This window comes from Macrotis lagotis, chromosome 3 (genome assembly GCF_037893015.1).
Source record: "Macrotis lagotis isolate mMagLag1 chromosome 3, bilby.v1.9.chrom.fasta, whole genome shotgun sequence".
Lineage (NCBI taxonomy): Eukaryota > Metazoa > Chordata > Mammalia > Peramelemorphia > Peramelidae > Macrotis > Macrotis lagotis.
Window position 1 is genome coordinate 291,758,943 of NC_133660.1, and position 12,334 is coordinate 291,771,276.

Here is a 12,334-nt window from a genome sequence, read left to right on the forward strand (position 1 = left end):
AGATAGAAAATCATATGATTCCTTTTTTGTCATTAATGTGTTCCATTATGCTGAAAGTTTTCCTAATATTGAAACAACCTGCATTCCTGATATTAATCCTACCTGGTCACTCTTTATGATCCTTGTGATATCATGATGTGAGCTGCTTACTAATACTTTGTCTTGTGAAAGCTAGCTGATTAGTAGATTGATACTGGTAGATTGCTATATTAGGTACCCATATTCTAATGCAAATGTGACTCACATTTTCTGTGTTTTTGATCAAGGTTTATTAATTTTTAAAGTGTAATTTTTTGTTTATCTAAAAGTGAGACAATCAAGATTAGTCAAATAGATTATGATGGAAAAGTTTTCAACTTTTCTTTAAATCCTACCTGATCAGTTTTTATGATATTTGTCATATAGTGATGTAAATCTGCTTGTTATTATTTTATTTTCTTGTGAAAGCTAAGTGATTAGTAGATTTATATTAGAGAAGCATACTGCATGGGAGTTCATGAGTAAATAGCATTAGAAATACCAGTACCTTAAGTATTACCTGATGAGAAAACACTAAGAGAAGTAGTCCACCACCTTAAAAAAACTTAATTTGTCTATGGGAGTGGGGAGTAGTAAAGTAAGCTACAATAGTGCAGGATTTTACTTAAACACACTGCACATAAACTATATACAAAAGTAATATTATTCAATGGGTTTGGGGGAGCTTTGTTAGGTTTTTGCAAGACAGGTGGTCTTAAGTGACTTGCCCAAGGCCACACAGATAGGTAATTATTAAGTGTCTGAGGCCAGATTTGAATTCAGGTCCTCCTGACTCCAGGGCCAGTGCTCTATCACTGTACCACCTAGCCACCCCCTATTCAATAGTGTTAAGAAGAAAGGAACTGGACTTTGAAGGAACCATGAAAGGCTTCATGTAGAATATGATGTTTGAGCTAAGTCTTTTAGATGGTAAGGTGTTAGTGAAAGAGAGGGGTGGGGAATATGGGGAAAAAAAAGAAAAGAGACAGAAAGACAGAGTCAGAGATAGAGAGAGACCAAAAGGGAAGGAGTGAGGAAAGAAGGGAGATGAGAAGAGAGTGTCTTGTAGGCATGAGGTTCAGCATAGGATGCAGAAAAGGCTCAGAGATGGGTGATGGATTGACCCACCTGTGTAAAGTGTACCAAAGTCATCTTTCTTAATCAGTAGGATTCAAGAATGTTACTGATATACCCATTCCTATTAAACTGGAGAGTGTAGGAATAAATGGACTGTTCCTGAGAATAATTAGCAGTATCTATCTGAAACCATCAACAAGCATTATATTCAATGGGGAGAGGCTAGAAGCATTCCCAATAAAATCAGGGGTTAAACAAGGGTGCCCATTATCACCACTACTATTCAATATTGTATTAGAAATGTTAGCTTCAGCAATTAGAGAAGAAAAATAAATTGAAGGAATTAGAATTGGGGAAGGAAGAGACAACATTCTCACTCTTTGCAGATGACATGATGGTCTACCGAGAGAATTCCAAGAAATCATCCAAAAAAACCTACTGGAAACAATTAGCAATTTTAGTAAAGTTGCAGGTTATAAAATAAACCCTCATAAATCCTCAACTTTTCTATATATGTCTAGCAAGATACAGCAGGAAGAGCTAGAAAGAGAAATCCCATTCAAAGTAACCTCAGGAAATATAAAATACCTGGGAGTCTATTTGCCAAGGCAGACTCATAAAGTTTTTGAAAACCAATTATAAAACACTTCTCACACAAATTAAATCACATTTAAATCACTGGGCAACATCAACTGCTGATGGATAGGTAGAGTTAATATAATAAAAATGACAATTCTACCAAAACTAAACTACCTAGTGCCCTACCAATCAAAATACCAAAAAATTACTTTAATGAGTTAGAAAAAGTTGTTAGTAAATTCATATGGAGAAATAAAAAGTCAAGAATTTTCAGGGATTTAATGAAAAAAAGCACAAAAGAAGGGGGCTTAGGCCTACCTGATCTAAAATTATATTATAAGACATCAAGTCATCAAAACTGTTTGGTATTGGCTAGGAAATAGAGTGGTAGACCAGTAGAATAGACTAGGTGCACTAGCAGGAAATGATTATAGTAATATGCTGTTTGATAAAACCAAAGAGTCCAGCTATTGGGATAAAAACTTTTTCTTTTATAACAACTGCTGGGAAAATTTGAAGTTAGTATGGAAGAAACTTAGATTAGACCACACTTCACACCCTATACCAAGATAAGATCCAAATGGATATAGGATTTAGACATAAAAAATGAAAAGTCCTTTGACTTTTCCTTTTGGGCAACCGGGTCCTACCTTAGTTCCAAGGTCTTCTTGGAGCCAAACGGACATGACCAGCATGTTCAATAATGAGAGTTCAACCAGGAGAGATGCTTAACAGGTTTTATTAACAGGACACTACATCTCTGCCTTTACAAGCAGACAGTCCTTTTTTATACATGTAAGACCACTCTATCAGCCTCTTTTAGGTATGTAAAACAGTATAACACAAGGATTACTCCCAGGCTTCCTCTTTCACAATAGATGTTCTCTTTTCTATCAACTTCAAAGGAGTAAGATAATGGTTAAATAAAGAAGGACCAGAGCTCCTCCCTAAGTACAGAGCACACTCAGATATTTGCTGTCATCAGAGTGTTCTGACCTTGTGCAAACATCTTGGTCTCATGTTTTCTCAAGAGAACTTCATGGCCAGCACTCTTAACTTTAACCCTTTACAAAAAAAAATACTATAAGCAAATTAGAAGATCAAGGACTAGTTTACCTGTCAGATCTATGGAAAGGGGAGCAGTTTATGACTAAGGAAGAGATGGAGAACATCACCAAAAACAAACTAGATGATTTTGATTACATTAAATTAAAAAGCTTTTGCACAGATAAAACCACTGTAAACAAGATCAAAAGAAATGTAGTAAACTGGGAAACAATCTTTACAACTAATGATTCTGACAAAGGACTCATTTCTAAAATATACAGAGAACTGAGTCATATTTTTTAAAAAAGCCATTCCCCAGTTGACAAATGGTAAAAGGATGTGCAAAGGCAATTTACAGATGAGGAGATCAAAGCAATTCATAGTCATATAAAAAATTGTTCTAAATCATAATTATTAGAGAAATGCAAATTAAAGCTTCTCTGAGGTAACACCTCACACCTCTCAGACTGGCCAATATGACCAGAAAGGATAACAATCATTGCTGGAAGGATTGTGGGAAATTTGGGACATTATTACATTGTTGGTGAAGCTGTGAACTCATCCAACCTTTCTGGAGTGAAATTTGGATCTACACCCAAAGGGCAACAAAAATGAGCATACCCTTTGATCCAGAAATACCACTACTGGGTCTATACCCTGAAGACATGATGAAATGGGTAAAAACAGCACTTGTACAAAGATATTCATAGCAGCCCTGTTTGTGGTGGCAAAGAATTGGAAATCAAGTAAACGTCCTTCAATTGGGGAATGGCTTAACAAACTGTGGTATAGGTATGTCATGGAACACTATTATTCTATTAGAAACCAGGAGGGATGGGAATTCAGGGAAGCCTGGAGAGATTTGCATGAACTGATGCTGAGTGAGATGAGCAGAAGCAGAAAAACACTGTACACCCTAACAGCAACATGGGGGGTGATGATCAACCTTGATGGACTCACTCATTCCATCAGTGCAACGATCAGGGACAATTTGGGGCTGTCTGCAATGGAGAATACCATCTGTATCCAGAGAAAGAACTGTGGAGTTTGAACAAAGACCAAGGACTATTCCTTTTAATTTATAACAAAAAACAGATATCTTATTGTCTGATCTTGCTATCTCATATACTTTATGTTTCTTCCTTAAGGATATGATTTCTTTCTCATCACACTCAGTTTGGATCAATGTACAACATGGAAACAAAGTAAAGACTGACAAATTGCTTTCCATGGTGGGGTGGGGGGAGGGAAGTAAGATTGGGGGGAAATTGTAAAACAAATAAAATCTTGAATAAAAAAAGAAAAAAAATTTAAAAATTAAAAAAGAATGTTAGTGATAAATAAAAAGACAAGTCAGGTTGAGATCTGATTGTAAAGTTCTTTAAATGTCAGACAGAATTGATTTTGTTACATTTTAGAAGTAATAGAAAGCTACTGGAATTAATTGAGTATGGCAGTGACATAGCCATACCTGAATTGAAAAATCACTTTGGCAGCTCTGTGAAACCTACTTCTTTTAAGTCAGAGAACTCTATAGTTCATCAGAACAACTCTATCTGGGCAAAAAAGGCAAATTCAGTTGGTTGTTCATTCACCAAAATATTGCACTGTCCACTCATTTTGTTGGACACAGTAAAATAGCTCAGGTTAATTCTCTGAGCAAGGTGTCCAACTCTTCACTCAACAGGATTCTGCATTGTCCAATTTGATATCAGAACCTGTTTCTATACAATTAATTTGTGACAAAACCTTTCACTTTTCTGTTTTTCACTTTCAAAATAGTGCTACAGAGAGCCACACACTTCTGAGAGACTACTCAAATTGCAGATGATGCTGAGGAGCAACAGCTGAACTGGAATTCTCTTCAGCTAACTGTTACTATTCTTAGTTTTTCTACACAGCTCCGAAAGAGTTGGTTTTTCTCCCTAATGCTGACTCTTCATTCTCCCACTTCACTCCAGTCAAACTTCTTCAAACTCTCTTCATTCTTAATTCACTATTTTAAATGGTTGAAATAAAAACACTGTGATATTCAATGTCTCAGCCTTTATTTATGAAGCAAAACTCAACAAATGTCCATTATGAGACCAGAGTGCTCATTTTATTATCTCAAAGTTATTTTTCCAGTCTTACTCTCTTAAGTCTTAAAATAGTCACATGAAAATCAATTGAGAGACCACAATACCCTTCTGCTCCACTGTAATTTTCAAAGAGGATCTATTTAGTCATGCATGTTTCTGACAAGGGTGTTTCCCTATATTCACATTTTACCAGTTTTTAATAAATAAAAATTCCTAGCTAATCAAAGCCTTGAACAGTTCATCTTTAAAAAAAAAGTACTGCCATATATTGCTTGCAAAATTATTTAAAGTTTTATATTTATACCACAATTTATTTCCAGACCACTTTCCAACCAAACTGTTCACAGAATATTTGAAAACTGCACCTGTATAAGCACATTCTGCATGCCTTTTTTCCCTTCATTCATCACTGTTTCATATATATATTATATATATATATATATATATATATATATATATATGGAGAACTAAGAACAATTATTTTTGTCAACATAATATTAATTTTATCGACATTCTGTATTTGTGATCAAGTTTCATAAATTTTTAGGATGTAACTTATTTTATTTATCTAAAAGTGAGAAAATCAAGATTTCAGTAAAAACATTAGTCAAAAAGATTATGTTGGAAGAGTTGCATTTTATAGTTTGCTATTACCTTGCATTGCTTTCTGAATAAAGTTAGACTAAACCCAACATGAAATTGACTCAGAATGGAAACATCCAGTTTCCCTACTTTTTTCCTGATCACATTGGATAGATTTGTATAATTTGTATAATATATACATAAATATATACATCCTAAATACATAAATATATAAATGGCAAAATCTGTGTTGGATTAGATGCCCTCACTGATATCTTTCAGGTCTGAATCTCTGAGCCTTACTTTTACAGATTTTGTATACATTCAGGTCCCTGTTTTACATTCTATGATCCTGTCAAACTGTCCCTCTTTCTTCTCTTCCTTATAAAATTATTGTCTTTAATTCTTGAAAAGGACCAAAATGACTATATGTTAGGGTCAGCTTATGGTGTGTCTGACTATGGCTGATCAGATCAATACAAATTCTGTATGCTCTGCCACAGGCTAGACACAAATAAGCCCTGGGAACACTTAGGGTGGTCCTCTAAATTCTAATCCTATCATACTTTACACTGGCCATCCCCCAATCCTCAGCAAGGATTCTCTCTTTACTTCTTCCTCTTAGAATTCTCGATTATTTTATAAACTCAGTTCAAGCTCCAATTGAGCTCACCCTCCTTCCTGCATGAGACTTTTCTTCATTCCTTAGCTACTAGTACTTTCTCCCTCTAATAATGTTCTTTGAATATATTTAGTTTTTATTTATAAAGGTGCTTGTTTAACCTGCTAGTAAGATCTGTGGGTATATGGAAATGTTCTTTTTTTCTTAATGTTCTTTCATCAAGTGTTAGAAAACATGACCTATCCTAATGAGATACTTAAAAAGTGTTGGCTCATCAATCGACTAATAGAATCACCTTCTGATTGTCGGAACTGACAGGATGTGTATATGATTGCCAGTAGAATCAAGATGGAGTGGTAGATATGTCTGATCATTGAATGGCTTTTCCCTCTGATATTAAGTTCCCCTATTTTGTATGTGTCAGGAGCTAGGAAGACTATTCTGAAAGTTGTCGAGGACTTAGGCACAAAATAATCAAATCAGGGGTAATTTTGGATCACAAGGGCAATGAGAGATATACCCTTGCCAACATTTTCTGAGTGCTTTTCTATTCTCTTAAATGTGCCAAGCTCAGAGGTTGAGAATTTCCATCATATTTCCATGGCAAATTTGTTTCACCAATGAGACAGGTAGAATTCCCCCATTTTTAAAATAGAGATAATTTCCTGTCTACCAAATTTGTTGTAAAAATTACATGGGGGCAGCTAGGTGCTGCAGTGGATAAGAGCACTGGCCCTGGAGTCAGGAGTACCTGGGTTCAAATCCAGCCTCAGACCCTTAATAATTACCCAGCTGTGTGGCCTTGAGCAAGCCACTTAACCCCATTGCCTTGCAAAAACCTAAAAAAATAAAAAAAATTTAAAAATTTAAAAAAAAGAATATGAAACAATGTAAAGTACTTTGCAAAGTTATAAAATGATGAATGATATTATTATTGGATTTGGATAACCATATTATACATTTCTAAAGTTATAAGGGATCTTAGAATTCATTAAGCCTATCTCATTTTGTAGATTAGAAAAATGAAACTGAGTGTTCTGACGTGCCCCAAAATATGTACTAAAGAAATAGAAGACTCAGAATGTCCTTACTTTCAGCCCAGTGCTCTTTTCACTATTTCATTCAAAGAGGGTCAACTGGATTTGAAGTCCCATCTCTATAATGTACTCAGTTTAGAGAGTTCCTAGTCTGAACGATAATATCACAACAGTAGTATATATTCTTCACATGTGTCTGAGAAAATAATCATTCCTTCACTGTACAACTTTCTGGGAGTTAGAGCTAGGCAGATTTTTGTTATTTGTCCTTTCACAACTAGACTTGTGAGGGTGGAACTTCTCTCAAGGACTAAATTTTCCCTTCCATCTACGCTCTACTCTCCTTACTCAAACCACCTTAGCCCTCAGGCTTTCCAGAACTATCAAACATTCAGAGACCTGGCTGCTGGCTTCTAGAAGCTGTTTCTAGCAGACTCAAACACCAACCCTAAGCAAGATCTGATAGTATTTTTCATATGAAGAGTAACCTCTGGGTGTGTGCAATCCCCTCCAGTTTGAGATGAGGCAAAAGAGATGAATAAGTGAAAGCTTGGTGAGTTTCATGTGAACTTGAAAATTGTATCTTGCCAGGGGCCAAGAAGCCCCATAAGAAAAGAGCAAACAAAATTCCAGGCATACCAAGGGCCAAGATAAAGGAAAGAGGCCTCACCCTCCGTTATCAAGAACAAACAGACCACAGACTATCCCTTCTCTCAGGCCAAGGCATACCAACTCCACCCCTAAACTAATCCCCTTGTTCCTTCTCTACAATATATAAGCATGTACTTTCTCAAATAAACTCAGACCTTATCCACCATCCTTGGGTCTCACTCTCCTTATTCTCACCCATTCCTTTTCAGGCTGGGTCCTCCTCGACACCCCACTTTTCTGTCCCACAGGTCGGGGCAGTATCTTGATCTTTGGAGGGAGACCAGGACCCCAAAGGAAAGCAGCTTTAATGAAATTGTATAAGGTTTGGATATGATAATCTGCCTTTTCCCCTTCCAATTGTGACTCAGCTATTATATTCCAGGCATTAACTAATTCCTTCTTCTCAGTCTACAGATCTTACCTGCCCTATCAGGCTTTCCCTTTCTCTTTGGAGTCCCTATCCTGCCTTGCTCTCCCTTCCCATTGAGCTCTGGAATCCACTTTTATCAATGTATTCTCCTTCATACTTAACTTTTTTATTTCACACTTTTACCATTCATTTACATTTTCAGAACTCATTATTGTCAGCACTGACCATAGATTCTAAAGCTTACCACTCACAATTATCTGCCCTTTCTTCTCTCCCTTTCTCACAGTACTCTGTAACCCATTCTTTATTCTCATAACAACCCCATCTCTCACTGTTTTGTCAAATTTACTTTCTTCTTATCACAGTTTTTGATCCCCAATTTGGCCAGTTCAGTTTTCTTAAGTTCCTTTGACTTGGGAAAAGTTGGTGGTGCCTTCCCAAAGTTGAGACTTCTTGAAGTGAAAAACTCACGGAGTAACCCTGGAGTTGGATAAAATCAGGATTTTTATTTCACAAGTCTGCAAAGGTCACAGATTAAAACTTTTTTTTTTTCCTGGAGAGACAGTAAACTCTTTGAGGACAAGCTGAATAACAAAGGTCTAGACAAGAGTGCCTGAGGGAAAGAGAAAAGAAAAGAGACATATGAGCTGGCTGGGCTTAGACTTCAGAGAGTCCTGCCACAAGGAGAGTTTAGACCATATTTTTATAGTCTTGCCCACTTCCTGGACAGAGAAGACACAGGAAAAGTGGGCAGAGGGGAATACCACCTCCCTATGTGATTAAGGTCAAGTATTTATTCTGAAAGACTATAAATTGGAGAAGGGGTAGATGGATGAGGTGAGGTTGCTCTTATCTTGGTGAATTTACATTTAACTATGGAGCTATCTTGAACAGTAGGAGGTAATGTACATCTGAATAGGACCCCTGTAGCCAAGAGAGACCTCAGAAAACATCAACTGGGTACAAATAACATTTTCTTAATATTAAAACCTAGACAAATATTTCTCTTTCAACACCTTGACTCTTTGTCATCTAATACAATTCCAACTCTAATCAGAGGTTCTTCCAGCTTCTCCACTTCTTTTCCCATGACTCTTAAGCAGGGTTGCACAATTTTGTGAACTTGGTAATCTACAAATTTGTCTAATAACAAAATATAAGGTAATTTTTATTCTCTTATTTTTGACACCATCACACTACGCTAGTATGTGTCTCCCATCCTGCTACTCCTTTTAGTTTCTCCATTCTTGGTATTCTGGCCATTCCACTCACAATACTGGATCTTGCCTCCTATTTGATTAAAGAAATCAAGGTTTATTATGGTGTTCTCTCTCTTTTCGCCTTCTCTGTATTCTGTCACCGGTCTTCCCTCATTCCTGTCTCTTCTAGATATTCTCTTTTCTCTATCTGTCTCTGTCTCTCTTTCCAACTTCCTTCTCAAATTTTAGTGAATATGCTGTCTCTCACAAGAATAAGTTTCTTGAAGATGGGAACATGTTTATTTTCTTTAATATTGCTGTATCTCAATAGTATCTTGCATATAATGATCTCTTTTAAAAAAATAAATTGAATATAATTGAATTCAAAGGGATACTGATCTATATTAACTGTCTGTTTTGCCATTGTCAATGGAGGTGTCCATAGTAGCCATTATATACTCTAATAAATATTTGTTGACTCTTCTAGACTCTTCTTTTTACAAATAAGGAGCCTGAGATCCAAAAAAGTAAAGCAAGATCCTATACTCATTGGCCAGTGAAGCTAGAATTTCAATCTAATTCTTCTGACTTCAGATCTGGCATTCTTTCAACCATTCAACAAGGGCAGTAGAAAAGCTGGTTTATTTTTATAATCTCTACTAGGTACTGTCCAAGTAGATATGCTCAAGAGATAGCTAAAACCTATTGCACTGGATCACAGAAAAGGAGGAAGAGGTATGTCTCAGTCCCTACTCAATTCACCTGCATCTAATTTTGTAATTTATGAGTAGAACATTCTATAGATTCATTTAATCAGTAACCTGTTTTTAGGCATTTACTCTAATTAATGGTATTGAGCACTGAAATTACAAGTCTACAAAATGAAACAATTCTACTTACAAGGATCTTACATTCTAATCTAAGTAAAAGAAGCTATATAAAGTAAATAAAGATCATCCTAAAGGCTCTCTGGAGCTTACCAATCAGAAACAATGAGAGATAAGCCTATGTGGAATTCAGAAAATAATCACACCTCCCCTTGAACAGGAATACTCCTTCAGGATTACAGAAAGATTTTGATTGCCATTCATTGTAAATCACTTGGTAGAAATATGTGTGGACTTTCTATGGTTTGGATTTATTATTAAATATCTGATAATATAACCATAATTTCACTTTTACAATGCTGGGCTAAATGTTGGCATCAGGTGCAATTATAAGCAGCTCACACTGTTGACGATAAAAATTTATTTTAATTTCATTAATATACTTGCATGTCACTGAGCTAAAGATTTCCCTGTGGGCTCAAGTGCTTGTGCTGCAATTTTTTACAATGTGGCCAAGTTCATTGCTAAACTAAAAAAAGTTTTTACAGACTCTTAAATTCTTCTTTCTATAGAAGAAGCATGTATGGTTAATTAGTGGGTATAGTTTTGTTTTAGGAGAAAGGTAAAATGAAGACAAGAGTCTAACTTTCATGACAGAGGGATAGTCCAAATAATGAAAAAAAAAAGGATGGGTTCCCCATATTGTATAAAAAGTCATCCAAGTCTAATCAATCCCTTGTTAGCCATGGACTTATAATGTGTATACTCATAACACCACAGAATTGGTGAGACAAATTACTGGAAAGGAGTTTTGGGAGTAGAATTCCTCAGTCAGAATGACTGATCAGGGAAGAGATTTTGAGACTAAATTACTCAGAGAAATATATTTGACCTGTTGGGCCAAATTTAATTCCCTGTTGGGGAATTAAAAATTGTCACTAGCCCAAAAGCCAATCTCCTCATTCAGGAGGATTTAATGGTACCCGGGCTTAATAGGCTGGGAACACTGGTAAGTGTATATAATAGAAATAAAGGCAATCCATGTTATTTCTCATAGAAGCATTATAACAAACCAAGAAATAATCCAACAAATTTTGAAAGGCAGTGTGGAAAAGTGACTAGAGCACTGTACTTACCACTAGTCAGGAAGACCAGAAATTGGTTAAGTGTATTACCACAAGCAATTCACAACCTCTCTAAATCTCATATTTTACTTCTGTAAAATAGGAATAGTAAAAATAACTTGTCATGCTAGTTATCATTAGAATCATGTGAATTATTATGTCTAAAGTGTTTTAGAAAACTTTATAGTAAGATATTCCTAGTAACTAATATGATCTAAACCTTACGTGATGAAATGTGAGGAAAAATTATTAGCTCCTATGAATTGAAATATCATAGAATGGAAAAATGAGTATATATGAGAACTTGAGAGACTTTTGAAAAAAAAGATGTCAGAATAAACAATATCTCAATATTCGTGTGCACTATCAGTAACTTCAGATGGGACATAGAGTTGGGTGATAGTCTCAATGAATGTTGGTGAATTGTTGGTAAAACAAGTTAAAACCACATCAGGAAACTAGAAAATATGCTAGTCTGTAATATAGTGGTATGAAGTGGTAGAAGTCTTAAACAGATGATACTTAGCACTTACTCGATGCCCATGAGGGAAATGCTCAGATTAACAAGTGAAAAGGAATTAAAGGATGAAGAGCCAAGGATCAGACATCCAAAATTTCCCATCTGTGGTAGATATCCAAGAAAAGATCTCCACTGGATAATCAATGTGAAAATGATCTTGGTCAGGATTCAAAACGGAATTAGTAGGCAATGCAGTATGCCATCCAGATTTGCCCTATCTCCAGGCATTCTTTGGCATTGGGGATCAAAAAGGAAGTTTTAAAGGTTTAACAGTACCTCAATCTGGAGACTCAACTTTCCGCCTGCTACTCACAGACTGGAGATCTCAGGGAGATAGAAACTCCAAATAATAGAAAAACTAGTTAGCCCTAGCTGCCCATGGACTTTTCCTATTGGACAATGTACCCTAAAACAACATCTTCCTTACAGACAATATGGAATTAGAACATTTAAAGATGTCAGCAATTCACTATGGAAGTGGAACTCTTCAGTTTATGACAAGACTATGACAAGATTTACACAATATCACAGTTTGCATTTGCATATGGGGAAAAGAGTAGTATTGATCAGTATAGTGTATTAAACATGGCTTTGGTTAAC